Source organism: Pelodiscus sinensis, chromosome 6 (genome assembly GCF_049634645.1).
Source record: "Pelodiscus sinensis isolate JC-2024 chromosome 6, ASM4963464v1, whole genome shotgun sequence".
Classification (NCBI taxonomy): Eukaryota; Metazoa; Chordata; order Testudines; family Trionychidae; genus Pelodiscus; species Pelodiscus sinensis.
In genome coordinates, this window is record NC_134716.1 from 45655679 (window position 1) to 45678329 (window position 22651).

Consider the following 22651-nt stretch of genomic DNA (forward strand, 5'->3'; position numbering starts at 1 on the left):
CTTGCTTCAACTTGAGCATCATGAAGCTTTGACCTGAGCACCCATTTTATATTTCTCTAGGTGTTGAATGAAATCACATTACATACAATCTCAAAAAAAGTGCTACGGTAAGATAAGTATCGTCCTTTTTGGCATTTGAATTTGCCAGCTTTTTGTGTGTTTGCTGTAGAAGCAACATGAAATCACTATTAGACAATTATTAGAATGCGAGTCTCAACTTCATACAGAAACCACAGTTTCAGATAAGGGGATTAACTGCAGTTCACAATCAATGGTGCATAAGTAAGCAGATTCTAATCAATATTTTGAATGTTAAATCCCTTTCCAGCTCAATTGAGGATGTGTATTCATTCTCCATTTATATTGCAAAATAAAATGAGACTCATTACCTTTTCTAGTTTTAGCTGGAGGACTGGCAAAAAAACAACAACCCCCCCCCACCCCCGTAACAGACATAAAAGTGTGAGCAAGTAGTTTTCCTCCTTAGGCCTTGCTGATATTTGTTGCTTAGGGTGCATCTACACAGCACCCTAAACTCAAAATAAGATACCGTATTTTCCGGCGTATAGGGCGACTGGGTGTATAAGACGACCCCCTATCTTTTTAATTAAAAGATAGGGTTTCATCTTATACCCCAGCGCCCCTCCACCTCCTTTGCTCCCGGTGTCCCTGGTCTGCTGGAGATGGTCCCCAGCAGACCAGAGGCACCGGGAGCAAAGCCGCCAGGAGCGCCTGGGCTGCCCCCCCCCCCCCCCCCGCCGGAGCCCCTCCGCGGCTTTGAAAGCCTCGGGGGAAGCCGGCGGGGGGGCATCCCAGGCGCGCATGGGCTGCCCCCCCGCCGGAGCCCCTCCGCGGCTTTGAAAGCCTCGGGGGAAGCCGGCGGGGGGGCATCCCAGGCGCGCATGGGCTGCCCCCCCGCCGGAGCCCCTCCGCGGCTTTGAAAGCCTCGGGGGAAGCCGGCGGGGGGGCATCCCAGGCGCGCATGGGCTGCCCCCCCGCCGGAGCCCCTCCGCGGCTTTGAAAGCCTCGGGGGAAGCCGGCGGCGGGGCATCCCAGGCGCGCATGGGCTGCCCCCCCGCCGGAGCCCCTCCGCGGCTTTGAAAGCCTCGGGGGAAGCCGGCGGCGGGGCATCCCAGGCGCGCATGGGCTGCGCCCCCGCCGGAGCCCCTCCGCGGCTTTGAAAGCCTCGGGGGAAGCCGGCGGCGGGGCATCCCAGGCGCGCATGGGCTGCGCCCCCGCCGGAGCCCCTCCGCGGCTTTGAAAGCCTCGGGGGAAGCCGGCGGGGGGGCATCCCAGGCGTGCATGGGCTGCCCCCCCACCGGAGCCCCTCCGCGCCGCCGCGGAGGGGCTCCGGCGGGGGGGCAGCCCATGCGCGCCTGGGATGCCCCCCCGCCGGCTTCCCCCGAGGCTTTCAAAGCCGCGAAGGGGCTCCGGCGGGGGCGCAGCCCATGCGCGCCTGGGATGCCCCGCCGCCGGCTTCCCCCCAAGGCTTTCAAAGCCGCGGAGGGGCTCCGGCGGGGGGGCAGCCCATGCGCGCCTGGGATGCCCCCCCGCCGGCTTCCCCCGAGGCTTTCAAAGCCGCGGAGGGGCTCCGGCGGGGGGGCATCCGGCGTACAAGACGACCCCCGATTTTTGGGGGATGTTTTTTAACATCAGAGGTCGTCTTGTACGCCGGAATATACGGTACATATTTTACGCTTTGCAAATTGTGTATCTTATTTCAAATCTATTTCATAATAGCTTATTTGGAAATTTGGCTCATCTTCACAGTGCCCAATTTCGAAATAACGCACTATTTTGAGACATCCCTTAACCCTTGTGGAGTGAGGGTTACTGGGATGCTGAAATAGCACATCTATTGTTTTGAAAAATATTTTGAAACAACGGTCAGCTTGTGTAGACGCATAGTAGCTATTTCGGGATACCCTGGTATCCCAAAATTGCCTTGTAGTGCAGCTGTACTCTTAGCAAAAGAGGAGAAATTATGTAGACCAAAACTCATTGGAAGTGGTTTGTAGATCTGAAACCTTTACCAGGATCACAAGCATCTTCTAGATGCAAACAAGAAAAGGTTGTGCCCATGGAAGCTCATGATACTATCCACAATTATGGTAGTCTCTAAGGTGCTATGGGATCATTCATTTTTGTTATTTTTAAGAAAATGAGATCACTAACAATTACTATCAAGAGATGTGTTCATCCCACTGTCACTAAAACCAGAGAAAGACAAATGAGTCTAAGACAGCTCTCTCACTTTAAAAAAATAGTAACATCTTTACAATCATTAATAATTCTATGTATGAAGAACTAAAGAAATAATTGCCTATTTTTAAGGAATAGAAATAATTTGCAAAAGAGTAATACTAATTTGCATTGCCCATCAGTAATGGTTCTTTTGTCTTAAATGTATAATTTTAAGTTTCTTTCTTCATTATCTTCTAAATTTAAACAAAGAGTCATTTTTAAGACAGATTTTGAAGGAGATGAATTAATTCAGTTCCCATAATCTTCATTAGACATATTTGACATGATGCATATTCACAACCAAAATGAGTAAAATTAGAAGTAAATAGTGAAAAAATAAATCGTGTCACTGTGACGGGGTGTGTCAAACCCACATTGGTACTGCAAAAGTTAACCCTACTTGCTTATCTAATCAGGCCCCACCCTATCAGTTGTGCTGGGCATGCACTAGCTGGAGACTAGGTATAAAAGCTTGCATAACAGCTCAGTCTACCCTGACAACTGATGGAGAAGAGAGTGCTGTTCTAATTCCTGAGGAAGGACCACCTGCACATCAGGACACCAACACCAACCAAGAGGAAAATGAAACAGGCTTGCCAGCCTGGGATGTCATGAAGAGGGCAGAGATGGAGAACTCAGAGCTGGAGAGACAGAGTTGGGGAAGAAATGACATAGGGGACTTTTGTGGGGAAAAACTTCCCAGAACAGCTTGGCATGTTTAGTTAGAGCGGACGGTGTGTAACTGCACCACTGGCAGGGACCTGGCTTGGGAACTAGTGGAGAGCCTGCACCAAATGTTATTGACTGTAGCCACTAGCTACACTGCCCTGTGAGAGAGGGGCATTGTTACTGACTTGGGGGATACCACCCTGTGAGAGAGGGATGTTGTTATTGAGTCTCAACCCCATGACAGCTGAATAGAAAAATCTAGTTATAGCTTACCTGCGTTTGTGTCCCTCCCCCAGCTAGAAATACAGCCCAGGTACCTTTTGCTACGTCTACACTACCAGGTTAGTATGTCTACACTCCCAAAATAGCTATCTGAAATAAGTTTATTCCTTTTCACAAGCAAGAATTATTATTTCAAAATAGCAGGCTAGGTGGTGTGGACATTCGCTTAGTTATTTTGAAATAAAGGGAGTTATTTTGAAATAAGTCCCCAGTGTAGACATGTACTTTTTGCCGGGTCTCTCCTCCCAATGTTCCTCCATGCCCTCCTAGGGGGGTTAATTCCCCAGTTTGGAAACTACTGGCTATGGAGAGGTGAGTCAGTTGTCTCTTCAGTGTTTGTGTCTGCTGACTACATTATCCATTAGGTGCCTTTCATCTGTAGAAACCACTGAGAATATTCAGCAGTGCTATTTTATTCTCATTAGAAGATTTAATAAGAGCTTTACTTTAATATCTGCACAATGTTCTATAGGCACAATATTCTATATGTGATCTTCCCAACCATATTCATTATGTACATATATATATATTGTACATTGTTTACATCATGTCTTTTTATACATATATCAGACAGAGATAGCTGAATATACATACAGTATTAATATTTTGAATAGCAGTTTGAGACAAAAATGGTTTGTCCCATACAATGTATTGAAATGAGCAGAAAAAAGTTCCAATTACTGTACATATATATATGGCTGATCAGACATTTATTGCACAGAAGCAGAGGAATGAAACACAATTCTGTCCTGTTCTCTATAGCTTACCAAACCTGGAAAGTATTGAAGTTCTGGCATTATTTGTCATTTTAACCCACATTTAGTAAGAACTCCTGAAATAAATCCAAAAAAACCAGCAAAAGTTAACCCTGATAATGGCCAGATGGTCTCTGTTGACTTGTTTATTGCATTCAATAAAAAAGTATTGCGTAAAGATAATTTTATTTGCTAGTTTGGAACTGAAATACCCATTACATTCATGAAAAATATTTAGCTTCAATGTAGATTCCATAGCTTCTAATTAATTGTGTAGGTTCTGGTGAAACAGCTAATTTGTAATGTCTTACAAGAATACTCCATATTGGCTATTGCCTCCTGAACCCAACTCTGTTTTTTTCATTACTGCAGTGGCAAAACAAAAGTCTTTGTAAGATTAAGCTTTCCTGCAAGCCACTTCCAGATTTATACTAATAAAGAATGTTGTACCTAGGGAATATATTTTCAACCAGGCTGTGAACTGATCAGTATTAAACCATATTACTTTACTGATGTTACTCTTAATTTACAAGAGTCTAAATGAAAGGTGAAGTAAACCCTAAGTTTAGACTTTGCAAGCAAGAACCCAGATCTAAGAGGAAAGATAATAAATCTTCAACTACAATTTTGGGACTGTTTTCATCTGTAAATATATTTTGGTAAAAAGAAGTCTAAGGGAATGAACAAAGGTGTTAATGCCAGGCAATTAAGGTGAACAAGGAACTCAGAAGAAGCAAGAGAGCCAGAGCAGTTGACAACATAAAGTTGAATGCTCCAAATGACTGATTTTCATAGGGGCTAAACATATGCAGCTATCATTGGCTTAACTAGAGCTATAAGTGCACACACTGAAAAATCAAGTCACAAATTTTCACAGTCCTCAAACCTGCCTCCAATTTTGCACCTACAATGTTTTATACATAATCATCTACAGCCACAATTAATTCTGACTGAATGTGATAATTGGATGAATAAATTTGTTTAAAGGACCAAACAAATAAATGTCATTGATATGATATTCATGTTCAAAACAAGGATAAATTATACCAATGTTTATTCAACAGGGACTCAATTCTGTCCCTAATATTAGGTTTATCTCTTCCCATTTGTCCTAATTCTGATCTTAGATTGCTGTCACTAGTATAACTCTACTAGCTTCAGTAATATTACTCTAAATTCACATTGGTGCTAGATAGTGGACCTAACATGAGCCTACTTCTGTTCAAACCCAGTTGACCTTGGGACTGTTGGAGATGGTGTTTCATAAGTTAATGAGGGTATATTGGGACTTTTATGCTCATCACTAGTCGTTTATATTACAGTAGCATTAGGAATTCTCCAGTTAGGATCAGAATGGGCCCCATGTGTCAGATATTGTTCATATAGCTGAGCAGCGCTAGAGAGCTCACAATCTTAACCATACCCCTGGCATTAGAGGTGCACATTGGTTGAACAACAACTGAAAGCCAAATGAAAGTTGCACTATTATGACCATGGACATATGTTTTTGAACTTTTCCCTTACCTATAACTTACAATAGAATTTATATCACCATTGAACTTGGCCTAGAACTTTCTATGAGAGTTTCATTCACATATTTACAACTGAATAGGTCTCTCTCTACACAGTTAAAATGAATGGGGTGGGGTGGGGTGGGGTGGGGTGGGGGAGGGATTGAACCAAACTTTGCAATACTGTTGAATTCATAACATACAAGAACATAAGAACGGCCGTACTGGGTCAGACCAAAGGTCCATCTAGCCCAGTAGCCTGTCTGCCGACAGTGGCCAGCACCAGGTGCCTCAGAGAGTGTGGACCGAAGACAATGATCAAGTGATTTGTCTCCTGCCATCCTTCTCCAGCCTCTGACAAACAGAGGCCAGGGACACCATTTCTATCCCCTGCTAATAGCCTTTTATGGACCTAACCTCCAAGAAATTATCTAGCTTCTCTTTAAACTCTCTTAGGGTATGTCTACACTACAGCGCTAATTCGAATTAGTTAATTCGAACTAAGCTAATTCAAATTAGTGCATCCAGACTTAAAAACTAGTTTGAATTAACATTTTGCTAATTCGAACTAGCGCGTCCACACTGATTGGACGCAGAGGCGCATTTAAGGGCACCTGAAACCGGTTCTGGCAGGGCATCAGGTCAGTAGTTGCTTTGTGTGGCTGCTGTCTGAGGTTATCTGAGGCTCGTGCTTAAAGGGACCCCCCTGGACAGCTGGTTCTCAGCTTTTCTGCTTGCTTGCCTACCTCGCCAAGGGACAGCAAAGTGTTTTTCTCTGCGCCCGCATGTGTCGGTGGTTCCCTTCGGGGACACCGCCGCAGGTGGCAACATGGAGCCAGAGCTTGCCCTGCAGTTTCTGGTGCAGTTTGTGGACTTGCTGCTGCAAGCCTGGCAGCAATGGCTGGAGGCTGCCTGGCACCACCTGATGCACATCAGCCCCCTGCCTCTCCGCCTGGCCACCCTGGGGGCCGTGAAGGAGCCGCAGCAGTGCCCGGATGCCGGTGTGCCCCACCGCATCTGGCGTCTGGACACCAGCATCGACTGGTGGGACCGCATCGTCCTGGAGAGCTGAGGAGACAGACAGTGGACCCAGAACTTCAGGATAAAGAGGGACACCCTCCTGGAGCTCTGTGAGTGGCTTGCCCCTGCTCTGCAGAGAAGGGACACTCACATGAGGCCCTCCAGAAGCATGTGGCCATCGCCCTCTGGAAGCTCTCCACGCCGGACAGCTACCGATCCTTCGGGAACCAGTTCGGCGTGGGTAGATCCACTGTCGGAGCAGTGCTCATGCAGGTACGGCACTCGCCAGCCACTGGGCCAGAGGAGAGGGGGGTTGCAAGGAGGGGATGGGCCGCCCCAGGGAAAATGGAGGGAGTGTGGGGGAGGAGGCGAAAGTGCCCCGCACTGGAGGGGTCAGCCTGTCCCGGCGGTACTACACGCCACCCGGGGGGGGTTGCTTCCAGGAGTGGGGCGCGGGGCACTGCCAGGGCACGAACACTCCCAGCCACCCGGGCGCCCCAGTGATTCGCGCTTTGCTGTGTCCCTGTGCAGGTGGTCAAGGCCATCAACCGGGTGCTGCTCCGCAGGGTGGTCCGCCTCGCCGACCCGGATACCGTCATCCAGGGGTTCGGCGCCCTCAGCTTCCCCAACTGTGGGGGAGCCATCGACGGGACGCACATCCCCATCTGTGCCCCGGAACACCAGGCCTCCCAGTACGTGAACCGCAAGGGGTACTTCTCCATGCTCCTACAGGCCGTGTGTGACCACCGGGGACAGTTCACGGACATTAATGTGGGCTGGTCCGGCAAGGCACACGACGCACGGGTGTACCGGAACTCCTCCATGTGCCAGAGGCTGCAGGCAGAAACCTTCTTCCCTGACCACAAAATCAGGGTTGGGGACGTGGACATGCCCGTGTGCCTGGTGGGGGATGCGGCCTACCCCCTACAACCCTGGCTCATGAAGCCCTACACGGAGCACCTCAACCCGTCCCGCCAGGCCTTTAATGCCAGGCTGACCAGGGCCCGCATCATCATTGAGGGGGCCTTCGGGTGACTGAAAGCCAGATTTAGATGCCTAGTCACCCGTCTCGACCTCGCAGAGCACAATATCCCTCCCGTGGTGGCAGCATGTTGTGTGCTGCACAATTTGTGTGAAAGAAAGGGGGTGGCTTTCCTGCCAGCCTGGATGGCTGAGGCTGAGCGCATGGCTGGACACTATGCTCAGTCCCGCACCGCCGCCATCCGGGAAGCCCAGCGGGGGGCCGTCCAGATCCGGGAAGCCCTGCGGGAGAGCTTCCATGTGGAGGAGAAGGACTGAACTCTCCCTGCATGCCCCACTGGGGCCTTCTTCCACCCTCCCCTCCTTCCCCTTCCTAACCCCCCTTCCTAATGTCAATAAAGACACCTGTTTTGCCAACAAAAATCTCTTTTTATTTTACATAACTGGGGTGGGGAGAGAGAGGAATGAGGGTGGGAGGGGGCGGGAGAAGCCTGGGAGGAGGGAGCTGGAAGGGGAGGAAGGGAAGGGAAAGCTCAGGGTTGGGGGTCCGGCTGGCTCTCCCATCTCGCAGCACTGTGGGTACGGGGGCATCAGGGAGGAATGGGTGTGGAGGGTGGCGGAGGAGGGATGGGGGGTGCAGAGGAATCGGGAGGGGGAACAGGGGCAGGAGGAGCAGAGGCAGCAGGAGCAGAGGGAGCAGGGGTGGGAGGAGGAGCGAGAGCTGGGGCAGCCGCAGGAGCTGGAGCAGGAGGAGGCAGGAACCTGTCGACCAGGGTCTGGAGGTGGCCTCTGAGGGCATGGCCCTGCTCCTCCAGTGCCTCCAAGCTCTGCTGGCACAGCTGAAGTTCCTCCTGGATCCAGTAGTCCTGGGTGCGGAGCTGGTGCTCCAGGAACCAGAGGTGCTGCCGCTGGTAGTCCTCCTGGTTCCTGGTGGGCCTGCTGGCCTGGGTGCGGGTGGCTGTTGCAGGAGGGGTGGTGCGCCCTGCATTCCCAGGTGCTGCGGCTGTGGTGAAAGAAGAGCAGTGGTCAATTCTCCCTGGGGACAAGGTGGGTGAAACCCAGCCCCCCTCTGCAACGCCAAAGCCCCTGCATGACACCCAGCTGCTGTTCCATGGTGGGCAAGGCCCAGGCGCATGGTCCCTGGGCTCCCTCTCCCCCCACCCTCCTGTACACATAGGGGAGCATGATGGTACTCACATGTGGAGCCCTCCCCAGCCTCGGACGACACAGGCGATGTGCTCTGTGGGGTTCCTTGGGGGTCCTGGGTCCTGGCCAGGCTCCCGGCTCTCAGCGTCCTCCTGATCCTCCTCCTCCATGTCCAGGACGGGTCCCTCTGCCCCAGGGTTGATCACCACCCGGGGGGCATGGACAGCGTGAGCCCCCAGGATACGGTCCAGAGCCTCAACCTGGGGGCAGGCCTCTGGGTCGGCCCCTGGCTGGCAGGCCCGGGAGTAGGCCTGCCGCAGGTCCTTAATTTTACAGCGGACCTGCTCCCGGCTCCGCTGGTGGCCTCTGGCGGCCAGGCTGGCAGCCATGCAGCTGTAGACAACTGCGTTCCTGTGGCTAGTGTGGAGATTGTGGATGTTGGAGGCTTCCCCCCAAACCTCGATGAGGTTCACGATCTCCGCACTTGACCAAGCAGGCGCCCGCCTCTTGCAGCCCCAGGCAGGCCCCTGTGAGCCGCCAGCCTGGTCCCGGGAAGAGAGAGAGGGCTGGGAGGCAGCGGGTGGCTGGCTCATCAGGTGGCAGGTGCAGGATCTGTTGGCTGGGTGCTGGCAGGCTTGCAACTGGCACAAACACTGTAGCCAGACCGTGCCCCTTTAAGGGTTCCAGGGCTGGGAGGGGGGCAGAAGAGTTTCCCTGGTGTTGGCCAGAGTGGCCACCAGGGCAAGCTGGGAAGGGCTAGCCTCCCACTAGTTCGAATTAAGTGGCTACACAGCCCTTAATTCGAACTAGTTAATTCGAACTAGGCGTTAGTCCTCGTGGAATGATGTTTACCTAGTTCGAATTAAGCGCTCTGCTAGTTCGAATTAAGTTCAAGCTAGCGGTTCGCGTGTGTAGTGCCTATCAAAGTTAATTCAAACTAACGGCTGTTAGTTCAAATTAACTTTGTAGTGTAGACATACCCTTATAGTCCTAGCCTTCACAGCCTCCTCTGGCAAGGAGTTCCACAGGTTGACTACACGCTGTGTGAAGAAGAACTTAATTTTATTAGTTTTAAATCTGCTACCCATTAATTTCATTTGGTGTCCTCTAGTTCTTCTATTATGGAAACTAATAAATAACTTTTCTTTATCTGCTCACTCCACACCACTCATGATTTTATATACCTCTATCATATCCCCCCTCAGTCTCCTCTTTTCTAAACTGAAATAAACAGTCTAATTTGTTAAATATTCAATTATATCAGATGGATAACTGAATACTCATTGTTTCTGAATGATTTTTATTCTTCACATACATTTTGCACTGAATAAAGCTTAGAAGAAAGAAAGAAAGAAAGAAAGAAAGAAAGAAAGAAAGAAAGAAAGAAAGAAAGAAAGAAAGAAAGAAAGAAAGAAAGAAAGAAAGAAAGAAAGAAAGAAAGAAAGAAAGAAAGAAAGAAAGAAAGAAAGAAAGAAAGAAAGAAAGAAAGAAAGAAAGAAAAGAATTTGATGGAACACATATTGTGATGTTAATGTGTTAACCTTGTTTTGGAGGCACACACAGACTTTCAGACCTCAGACCTAGAGAATGAACTGGTTGCAGAGCTAGCTCAGTCAGCCTCCAGAGAGGTATTAGAAGATATACCATTGGTTGTGATACTAGTCCTGCCAGAGGCTGATGGAGCAGTATGCTGATTTTAGTGGTAGTAGCTGCTGAAAATGCAAAGACCAAAGAGAAAGACAGGCAAGAACAACGCATGTTGAGGGGAAAATTTAAAATGCAATTAAAAATAAAAACCCAGGAGTTACAAGATCTAAACAGAGGCGACTGTATATGCTAGCAGACCAATAATATTTGTTCTGTCAATCATATTGCACAGCTCATTCCAGTTATCTCTAGCCTTGTCCTTCAGTATATATAATAATCTCATATTTCATGCTATCAAGTAAACAGCAGAACTTGTAGAAGCACAGCTGGGAGTACTGCATATGCAAAATAATTCAGTTTATGTCCCCCCCCCCCCCCCCCCACCCTTCCAACTTTCAAATACTCAGAGTATGCTACCTTTGAGAATTTCAACATGTACTTTCCAAGTAAACTAATGTCAACTCATGGACAGCATTTGTACTGCCATGAGATAGAATTATAGAACCATAGAAATAGAAGGTACCAAAAGGATTATCTAGTCTAACCCCCTGCCAAACTGCAGGATTTGTAGGGTCTAAACATCCAAGACTGATGGCTATCCAGCCTCCTTTTGAAAACCCTCCAGTGAAGAAGCTTCCACAATCTCCTTAGACAGTTTGTTCCATTGTTCTATTGTTCTTGCAGTTAGAAAGTTTCTCATGCTTTACAATACATGGATCAGTTAAGCATGACTAACACGTCACTGTAGTCTTGTTTATAACATTTTTTAAAATTTATTTGGACAGCATCTCTGACCACAAGTACTGCCTTAGTCTAAAAAGTTAAAAACAGCCTGCTTCAGGATATTGTAAGTGCCTATTTCAACTTCTATGCAATAAGAATCTCATATTCTTTACCCAATACATTATTTCCCTGTATCATCAAATACATATGGGACATGAATCCCAATCATTGCAGTGGGAATCCATCAACTAGAAACGTGTGCCACTGTAAAAACCTTAGATCAATTTTTTCAGCCATTCTCAACCCAGCTTCCAACTTTCATTTATAAGCAGCTGAGTAGCAGATACTCTACAGAGGAGCAGTGCATGCAGTACCCCAACATGATAGCTTCACTTCTATTCATACATCTCCTCCACCCTGGAGGCCACAACTGAGTCATATGGCTTTTAAATCAGTCATCACTCTGTTTCTTCTAAACTTAATTAACTTTGGAGTCTGTCATTTTCAACATCCAGGTGATATCTAGGACTCCCTGGAATTGAATATAAGCACCATTTTAGCTAATAAAGCTCAGACATATTTTAAGGGTGGTCATTTTCATCTTAGGTCCATATGCTGCTCTTAAAGGGAAGGTGTTCTGAAATGAATTAGAATCATTTGACATGTACATTAATTCACACCAACCTATATGCTCTACCTTCACCCTATAACTCTATTGCTGGTAAGTGCCGTAGGCAGGACTGAAAAATGAAGCTAATAGCAATTGTAAGTATCAAGTGCTTTGTAAAACAAACATACTGGATTTTTATGAGGTATGCAGGTTGCCAGGTATTTCCCATTGTTTTCAGTTGCTTATCACTTTTCAAATGTTAACAGTTTAGGCTGAACATTTCATGCCAGATTACTGCCTAATACTGATTTATTTATTTATTTATTTGATTTTCGCCAAAATGATACAGGCATTTCCAAGAACCAGGAAAAATATTTTGTTTCACCACTATTAAAAACATCTAGTTACTTTTTCTGTGAGTTACTCTAGTGCCCCTAGATTTAACATTTGTTAGTGGGTAGCTTTTTTGCCAGAGATACGCCTTTTCCTAGTTCAGAGAAAATCTACCAGTAGTTTGGCTAAATTAAAAGCTTTTGAAAAATTGTTGTTGGCACATGCATAATAAGGACTTATTCTGCTGTAGCAGCTACATTCCCTAAATATTCTAACTGGGCTCAGAATCTGCCCTGTTCTTTCTGTCTCTCTTTTCCCCCACATTCATTAGGTATGAGACTGAGTTTAATTTACTATGGCCATTCATTCTGTAGTTTAAGGGACATGCCTCATTTGGTATCGGTGGCCCTGCAAGTCTTATGTAGTAAAGTATTATGATGAAACAGTCAATAAGAAATTCACCTTCACAAAAATAATGATGCAAATGATCACACTTTACAATATAAATGCATCATTCTGTATTGATAGCAACATTGGGAGCTATCCATAAAGTATTTTCAATTTTTTATTTTTTCCCTTTACTCAACTAAGTGTCCCACATAACTTTGAACCATGCTGGCAGGTGTTGGAAAATGAGTTAAACACAACCAGAAATTGTTTTATTACCTAGTGAGGGAACTGTCTAGTCTTTGGAATTCACATATAGGTTGGGAGGGCTCTCAGCCTCTAGCTCTATTCTTGCTTCTATAACAGACTGCCTGAATCAGCCCTTTACCTAATGTCATTTTTATGACTCCTTTACAACTAGTGACATCCACTTTTGGGCTACATTGCCTGCCTGAGGGCCACAGAACAATGAAAAAGTAAGCCCAGTAGTCAATCTGACTCCTAAAATTTTAACTGAATTAAGAACAGATAAATGCCCTTTGAAGGCAGTAAGAGTACTATCATTGAGTTCAGTAGTTGTTGGATCACGCCCATATTTTTGCAGTTTTCAAATTGTGACCTTATGATAGGTTGCTCAGTGTCTCACCTCAGCAGTGAAACATGGAATATGATTCAATCACATATCAGGACAAAATATAATTGTTGTCTGATAGGAAAATACATACGTTTCCTGTCAAATACAAATTGTTAACTATAAAGGCAAACAGTGGTAGTTCTTAAACTTGCCAATTGCCTTAGATAACCAAGTACTTTGCAGACTGATAATCTCTGTATATAAAACATTCAAGGTATTTTTCTGTAGTAAATATAGAAAAATAGAAGGGCACGCTGTAGTTACGAGAGAAGGTTATCTGTTGGGCTTTGGAAAAATTTAAAGGGCAACCACTAATCTACATCACATCATAATCATACCTGACAGGAACATGTAAAATGAATAATAAAGTATCAACAGAATCTGAAAGTTGTGAAGCTTGTTGTTCAGTAGTACCTACTCAGTTTGCTTTAATGTAGCTCTGTTTAAATGTATTTTCTTTAAGCTACAATGCTGATTGATTAAACTTTTAATGTGTGTAGGTGATAAATAACTAAAGTAAATAATGTTATCAGAATACAGTTACACTGAATGAGTTTATTAGTAAGAAGTTTATTGGTAAGAAAAACTTCAGTGTTTAAATACTATATATACTGTGTTCATCTTGTTCAGAAATATGAAAGGTTAATGAAATATGTAAATTCCTGTAATACAAACTGGAAGCATTAAAAAAATGGTAATGAGTGGTAGCCTACTAAAACTGCAAGACCTTGAAAAAGAGAACACGGTAAATTTATGAATGTGTGGACTGGACTAAACATTAATGTGATTTAAAAGTAAAATATTTTAATTCACTGATATAGATGTATTTTAAAAGTCAGTATTAAAAGGTTCTTCCACCATGTAGCTATACTGTATCTGCAAACTAATTTTGGAACTGCATGGAATGTCATTTCCAATGAAATAAGACTGCATTTTAACTTCTCACAGGATTATTAAATTGTCACTCTTCTTATACTATCCGATTATGTTTTGAAATTCAATATATTTTCATTATGCTTTTCATTTATTTTCAGCCAAAATATAAACAGGGATGTTGGTGCAAATGTTGTTAGGATTAATATAAGAACTGTATCTCTCTATAAAAATTCAAATTATTTTGTAATGCATAATCAATGATTTTTTCTCTCTCTCTCCCACAAGAACTTCCAGATAGTGATAGACTTTTGTAACAGCTTCCATTCAAAGTACTTTCCCCCCTTATTAAGCCAAGTTTGATTTAAAACAATTTTTTATCAGGATATTTAACTGTGAAAGAAAATCTGTCAGTTTATGTGGAAAATTATCCAAAACAATCATGTTAATTTAGTACAAAAAGAGCTCAAAGTCTTTTACAGACAAGAAATAATATTTCCTGCCTTGCAAGTGTACAGTCTAAGGGTACGGTTAGACTACAGACTTTTGTTGACAGAGGCTTTGTTGACAAAGCCTCTGTCAACAAAGAGCGTCTAGACTACAGCCAGTTCGGTCAACAAAGCAAGCCACTTTTTCAACAGAGTCTAGATGCTCTCTTTTGAAAAAGTGGTGCCGGGCGGGGCCAGGGCGGAAATAGACATCCAGGCGGCTGCAGGGAATACCGGCACGCTTCTGGAAGGGGGGGAGCTGCAGGCGGCGTGCAGCACGGCGGGCCATTTTAAAAAGGCCTGCCGACAGAGAGGAAGAGGGCAGCCTCCTTGCAGAGAGGGAGGAGAGCCCCCGAGCTCAGGACAGATCAAGGACAGGACCAAGGCCGGCAGATGGCCCGGCCTCGACCTAAGGGTTCCCAAGACGGCCGCCGCAGCTGGCAGTCAGCCAGTCCTGGCTCAGACGGTGACTGAACCCAACCCCGCCGGCCCTGGAAGGAGTGACCTGGCAGGGACCAGACCCACCGGAGGGAGCAGACCCACGGAACATCGCCGGAGCAACACCGGACCCGGACTCCTGACTCTGGGTAGGCTCCGGGGATCGGTACGGGTGCTCAAAGGTCCCTGGGAAGGGAGGAAGGAGCCCGGGGCAGGGCCCTTTTGGCGACTCTGGGTAGACGGGTTACGGAGGGAATTACCCCCGTCTACCGCATTGGGACACAAGTGATCCCCTGCGCATAGGGCCCCAGGCTGGGACCCGGAGAGAGGGTGGGACTGGGTCCTCCTCCCCATTCCCCAGGAGGATTCAATCCCGGTCAGCAGCAGCGCACGCAAGAAGCAGGGAAGGGCAACGGCCGGACAGTAAGGCCGGCCCAGATAGAGGTTCAGGGAAGGACCAGACTGTGGGCACAGGCCCCACCCCGCAGAGACAGGCTACAGTTGCAGGGTCCGCTGAACTCCCCTCCCCAGCCCAGCCGGGGGGAGATGATCGCACCCAACTGATGGGGCTTGCAACTGGGGACCCAAGGCAGGACCTCGTTAAAAAGGGGCGAAGGGGTTCACCGAGCCCCCCTCCCCTTCTGGGAGGGGGTGATCGCACTCTGAATCGTCCCCACAGATATATCCCCATTTTTAAAATATGGAATAACTCTACAGGTTTGAGAATATAAAAAAAACCTTTTAAAATACAGTAACTACTATTCATTGAATTCAATGGGCATTTCACACATGTAATACATCTTGGGATTGAGTAATGATGCAACCATATTTTCTGTGAAATTTAATCACCTCAGCTAGAGAGTCTCATCTGGTAATGAAATGTGCTAGCACAGATTCTTACAAACTTCAGGTATTCCTCTGCAGTCAGTGGTATTCCATGATAATTTAAGTTTCCATGGTGAAGAATCCCTTAGCAGGATTTGGGCCCTAGTTATCATATTCCAGTCAAATAAAAGGAAAATGACCTTGAGTCTCTTTTCATATACTCCAGTGCTCTCAACTTGTAACCCCACTGATTTATATGTAGCAGCTCCTGGTTACCACTGGTGTTTGAGGCATATATTTAAATATATGCTCAGCCTAATTCTGAAAAACCTCCAAATCACTTAAATGAATTTTACATCTTGTTTGCACAGGCTGAAAGCATGAATTACTATTAAATGAGAAAAACAGAACCTTTATATAGAAAGGAGGTAGGCAAGAAAGCCTATGGATAAGATATTTTACTGCTTTCTCTAGAATTTTAGAATCTTTCCAGTTTAATATTATTTACCCATGGAATTAATATGTTGTTTACTCCTTCAGAATCTTCATAGAATCATAGAATCATAGAATAATAGGACTGGAAGGGACCTCGAGAGGTCATCGAGTCCAGGCCCCCGCCCTCAAGGCAGGATCAAGCTCCGTCTACACCATCCCTGACAGATGTCTATCTAACCTGTTCTTAAATATCTCCAGAGAGGGAGATTCCACCACCTCCCTTGGCAATTTATTCCAATATTTGACCACCCTGACAGTTAGGAATTTTTTCCTAATGTCCAATCTAAACCTCCCCTGCTGCACTTTAAGCCCATTACTCCTTGTCCTGTCCTCAGAAACCAAGAGGAACAAATTTTCGCCTTCCTCCTTGTGACACCCTTTTAGATATTTGAAAACCGCTATCATGTCCCCCCTTAATCTTCTTTTTTCCAAACTAAACAAGCCCAGTTCATGAAGCCTGGCTTCATAGGTCATGTTCTCTAGACCTTTAATCATTCTTGTCGCTCTTCTCTGTACCCTTTCCAATTTCTCCACATCTTTCTTGAAATGTGGCGCCCAGAACTGGACACAGTACTCCAGCTGAGGCCTAACTAGTGCAGAATAGAGCGGCAGAATGACTTCACGAGTTTTGCTTACAACACACCTGTTGATACAACCAATTCATGAAGATTTTAAATAGGACTGAAACTGTTACTCATCCATGAGGTTCCATATGATACTCGTCTCTACAAAATGACATACCACAATCTGTTTATTTTCAAATACATCAATTTGTAAGTGAAAACAACAACAAAAATATCTTCCAGACAGAGAGAGAGAGAGGGTATGTCTAAACTACAGCGCTAATTCAAACTAAGCTAATTCGAACTAACGCATCCAGACTAAAAAACTAGTTCGAATTAGCGTTTTGCTAATTCGAACTAGCATGTCCACATTAAGTGGACCCTGAACCGGGGTTAAGGATGGCCAGAAGCGTCAGATGAGGACTTAGAGCGTGGAGCTGCTGCCTCAGGCTAGCCGAGAGCTGTGCTTATAGGGACCCGACCCCCACCCCGGACAGACAGTTCTCAGGGGTGCCCCGCTTGCAAAGCAGTCCTGTCTTGGAGTGCCCTGAGTGCCCACACTGGGCACATCACAGCACTTGGCCATCAGCCCGGCTGCACTTGCCGCAGGCTGCCATCTGGAGAGAGGGGGCAATTGGGGAACTGCAGGAGAGCCTGCAGAGCCAGCCCAGTCCTCCCCATCGGGGGCTCGTACCCATTTCTCCCTCACCTCCTTCCACTTACCCTTCCCTAGCCCCCCTTCCTGATGTACAAAATAAAGAAAACGTGTGGTCAAAAATAGAATCTCTCTTTATTGAACAAAACTGGGGGAGACTGGGAAAAGGAGGTGGGAGAGGGGAAGAGAGAGGGTGGGAGAGGGGAGGGCAACTAAAATGATCAGAGGTTTGGAACAGGTCACATATGAAGAGAGGCTAAAGAGACTGGGACTTTTCAGCATAGAAAAGAGGAGATGGAGGGGGGATATGATAGAGGTCTATAAAAGCATGAGTGGGGTGGAGAGGGTGCATCAAGAAAAGTTCTTCATTAGTTCCCATAATAGAAGGACTAGAGGACACCAAAGGAAAGGAATGGGTAGCAGGCTTCAAACTAGTAACAGAAAGTTCTTCTTCACAAAGCAAAGAGTCAACCTGTGGAACTCCTTGCTGCAGGAGGCTGTGAAGGCTAGAACTAGAACAGAGTTTAAAGAGAAGTGAGATCAAGTCATGGAGGTTGGGTCCATGGAGTGGTATTAGCCAGGAGGTAGGAGTGGTGTCCCTGCCCAAAGTTTGTGGAAGGCTGGAGAGGGATGGCATGAGACAAATGGTCCATCCCCTCCAGGGTTCCTAGGGTTGGCCGCTGTCGGCAGACAGGCTACTGGACTAGATGGACCTTTGGTCTGACCCAGGACGGCCATTGTAAGCTCAGGGCTCAGGGCCGGGGGTCTCAGTGGACCACCTTGATTTTCATGCAAACCTGCTCCTGGGTGGCCAGGCTGGCAGCTCTCCTGCCCTAGACGGCCACTTTCCTGTGCATAGTGCGGAGGAAGGTCCACGATGGTCCACGATGTCCGCACTAGCCCAGGCAGGTGCCTGCCTCTTGCGGTCCCGGGCAAGCTCCTGGGAGCTGCCAGCCTGGTCCCGGGAAGAGGGGAAGGGCTGAGGGGCATCGGGTGGCTGGCTCGAGCCATGCCAGGTGCAGGGTCTGCTAGCTGGGTGCTGGCAGGCTTGCACCTGGCACCGGCTCTGTAGCCAGCCCGTGTCCCTTTAAGGAGTCCGGGGCCGGGAGGGGGGCAATAGAGTTTCCCTGGTGTTGGCCAGAGTGGCCACCAGGGAAAGCTGAGGAGGGCTAGCCTCCCACTAGTTCGAATTAAGGGGCCACACATGCCTTAATTCGAACTAGTAAGTTCGAACTAGGCTTAGTCCTCGTACAATGAGGTTTACCTAGTTTGAATTAAGCGCGCTGCTAGTTTGAATTAAGTTCAAACTAGCAGAGCGATAGTGTAGCGCCTATGAAAGTTAATTCGAACTAACGTCCGTTAGTTCGAATTAACTTTGTAGTGTAGACATACCCTTATAGTCCTAGCCTTCACAGCCTCCTCTGGCAAGGAGTTCCATAGGTTGACTACACGCTGTGTGAAGAAGAACTTTCTTTTATTAGTTTTAAACCTGCTACTCATTCATTTCATTTGGTGTTCTCTAGTTCTTCTATTTAGGGAACTAATAAATAACTTTTCTTTATCAGCCCTCTCCACACCACTCATGATTTTATAGACCTCTATCATATCCTCCCTCACTCTCCTCTTTTCTAAACTGAAAAGTCCCAGTCGCTTTAACCTCTCCTCATATGGGACCCATTCCAAACCCTTAATCATTTTAGTTGCCCGTTTCTGAACCCTTTCCAAGGCCAAAATATCTTTTTTGAGGTGAGGAGACCACATCTGTACACAGTATTCAAGATGTGGGCGTACCATAGTTTTATACATGGGCAGTAAGATATTCTGGGTCTTATTTTCTATCCCTTTCTTAATAATTCCTAGCATCCTATTTGCCTTTTTGACCACCGCTGCACACTGTGTGGAAGTTCTCAGAGAACTGTCCACGATAACTCCAAGATCTCTTTCCTGATTTGTCATAGACAAATTAGCCCCCATCATACTGTACGTATAGTTGGGGTTATTTTTCCCGATGTCCATTACTTTACACTTATCCACATTAAATTTCATTTGCCATTTTGTTGCCCAGTCACTCAGTTTGGTGAGATCTTCTTGGAGTCCCTCACAGTCTGCTTCTGTCTTGACTATCCTAAACAGTTTTGTATCATCTGCAAACTTTACTACCTCACTGCTTGCCCCTTTCTCTAGATCATTTATGAATAAGTTGAAAAGGATTGGTCCCAGGACTGACCCTTGAGGTACACCACTAGTTATCCCTCTCCAATCTGAAAATTTACCATTTATTCCTACCCTTTGTTTCCTGTCTTTTAACCAGTTCTCAATCCAAGACAGGACCTTCCCTCTTATCCCATGGCCATGTAATTTACACAAGAGCCTTTGGTGAGGGACCTTGTCAAAGGCTTTCTGAAAATCCAAGTATACTGTATCTACTGTATCCCCCTTGTCCACATGTTTGTTAACCCCTTCAAAGAACTCTAAGGGTATGTCTACACTGCAAAGTTAATTAACTTTGATAGGCGCTACACATACAAACCGCTAGTTCGAACTTAATTCGAACTAGCGGTGCGCTTAATTCGAACTAGGTAAACCTCATTCTACGAGGACTAACACCTAGTTCGAATTAACTAGTTCGAATTAAGGGCTGTGTAGCCACTTAATTCGAACTAGTGGGAGGCTAGCCCTCCCCAGCTTTCCCTGGTGACCACTCTGGGCACCACCAGGGAAACTCTTCTGCCCCCCTCCTGGCCCCGGAGCCCTTAAAGGGGCATGGGCTGGCTATGGTGTCCGTGCCAGGTGCATGCCTGCCAGCACCCAGCCAGCAGACCTTACACCTGGCACGGCTCGATCTGGTCACCCGCTGCCACCCAGCCCTCCGTCTCTTCCCGGGACCAGGCTGGCGGCTCCTGGGAGCCTGCCCAGGTCCACAACAGGTGGGTGTCTACTTGGTCTAGTGCAGACATCGTGGACCTCATCCATGACCTCCGCACTAGGCACAGGAAAGTGGCTAATACCACTCCATGGACCCAACCTCCATGACTTTATCTCACTTCTCTTTAAACTCTGTTCTAGTTCTAGCCTTCACAACCTCCTGCAGCAATGAGTTCCACAGGTTGAAGAAGAACTTTCTGTTGTTAGTTTGAAGCCTGCTACCCATTCATTTCATTTGGTGTCCTTTAGTCCTTCTATTATGGGATAATGAAGAACTTTTCTTTATGCACCCTCTCCACACCACTCATGCTTTTATAGACCTCTATCATATCCCCCCTCGGTCTCCTCTTTTCTAAGCTGAGAAGTCCCAGTCTCTTTAGCCTCTCTTCATATGGGACCTGTTCCAAACCTCTGATCATTTTAGTTGCCCCCCCTCCCACCCTCTCTCTTCCCCTCTCCCACCTTCTTTTCCCAGTCTCCCCGAGTTTTGTTCAATAAAGAGAGTTTCTATTTTTGAACACGTGTCCTTTATTTTGTACATCAGGAAGGGGGGCTAAGGAAGGGTAAGTGGAAGGATGTGAGGGAGGAATGGGGTATGAGCCCCCGATGGGGAGGACTGGGCTGGCTCTGTGGGCTCCTCGGGGTGGAAACTCTCCTGAAGCCCCTTGATTGACCCCCACCTCCGGATGGCAGCCTGCGGCAAGTGCAGCCGGGCTGATGTCCGAGTGCTGTGATGTGCCGAGTGTGGGCACTCAGGGCACTCCAAGCCAGGACTGCTTTGCAAGCGGGGCACCCTGAGAACTGTCTGTCCGGGGTGGGGGTTGGGTCCCTTTAAGCACAGCCCTCGACTAGCCTGAGGCAGCAGCTCCATGCTCTAAGTCCTAATCTGATGCCCTGCTCGCACTGCTTCCGGCCATCCTTAACCTCAGTTCAGGGTCCACTCAGTGTGGACATGATGCTAATTCGAACTAGTTTTTAAGTCTAGATGCACTAATTCGAATGAGCTTAGTTCGAATTAGTGCTGTAGTGTAGACATACCTTAACAGATTAGTAAAACAGGATTTCCCTTTACAGAAACCATGTTGACTTTTGTCCAATAAATTATGTTCTTCTACATGCTTCACAATTTTATTCTTTACTATTGTTTCGACTACTGAAGTTAGACTTACCGGTCTCTAATTGCCAGGATCGCCTCTAGAGCCCTTTTAAAATATTGGTGTCACGTTGGCTACCTGCCAGTCATTAGGTACGGAAGCCGATTTAGAGGATAGGTTACAAACCACAGATAATAGCTCAGCAATTTCTCATTTTAGTTCTTTTAGAACCCTTGGATGAATGCCATCCGGTCCCGGAGATTTGTTAACATTATGTTTTTCTATTTGTTCCAAAACCTCCTCTAATGACACTTCAATCCGGGACAGTTCCTCAGATTCATCATACACAAAGGACGGTGCAGATTCAGGAATCTCCCCAACGTCCTCAGCCTTGAAGACTGAAGCAAAGAAATCATTTAGTTTCTCCGCAATGGCTTTATCGTCCTTGATTGCTCCTTTTATAGCTCGATCATCTAGGGGACCCACAGGTTTTTTAGCTGGCTTCCTGCTTCTAATGTACTTAAAAACATTTTGTTATTTCTTTTTGAGTTTTTGGCTAGCTGTTCCTCAAAATCTTTTTTTTGCTTTTCTTATTACATTTTTACACTTGATTTGACAGTGTTTATGTTCCTTTCTATTTATCTCACTAGGATTGGACTTCCACTTCTTAAAAGATACCTTTTTGTCCCTCACTGCTTCTTTTACATGGTGGTTATGCCACGGTAACTCTTTTTTAGGTCTCTTGCTATGTTTTTTTAATTTGGGGTATACATTTAAGTTGGGCCTCTATTATCGTGTCTTTAAAAAGTTTCCATGCAGCTTTCAGGGATTTGGCTCTAGTCACTGTGCCTTTTCATTTCTGTTTAACTAACCTCCTCATTTTTATGTAATTCCCCTTTTTGAAATTAAATGCCAGGGTGCTGGACTGCTGAGGTGTTCTTCCCACCACAGGAATGTTGAATGTTATTATATTATGGTCACTATTCCCAAGCGGTCCGGTAACGGTTATATCCTGGACCTGATCCTGCACTCCACTCAGGACTAAATCGAGAATTGCTTCTCCCCTTGTGGGTTCCTGCACTAGCTGCTCCAAGAAGCATTTAAGCCATTGAGAAATTTTATCTCCGCTTCTCTTCCTGAGGTGACATGTATCCAGTCAATATGGGGGTAATTAAAATCCCCCATTATTATAGAGTTCTTTATTTTGGTAGCCTCTCTAATCTCCCTCAGCATTTCAATGTCAGTATCGCTGTCCTGGTCAGGTGGTCAGTAACATATCCCTACTGCTAATTTCTTATTATTGGAGCATGGAATTACTATCCATAGCGATTCTATTGAACATGTTGATTCACT

General features: G+C 46.4%; 1 protein-coding gene across 1 annotated transcript in view; it reads right to left on the minus strand.

Annotated features, from left to right (window-relative positions):
* The window catches only part of CNTNAP4 (contactin associated protein family member 4), a 301963-nt gene that overhangs the window by 244518 nt on the left and 34794 nt on the right, over positions 1 to 22651 (minus strand). The gene's annotated exons all lie outside the window — the stretch shown is intronic.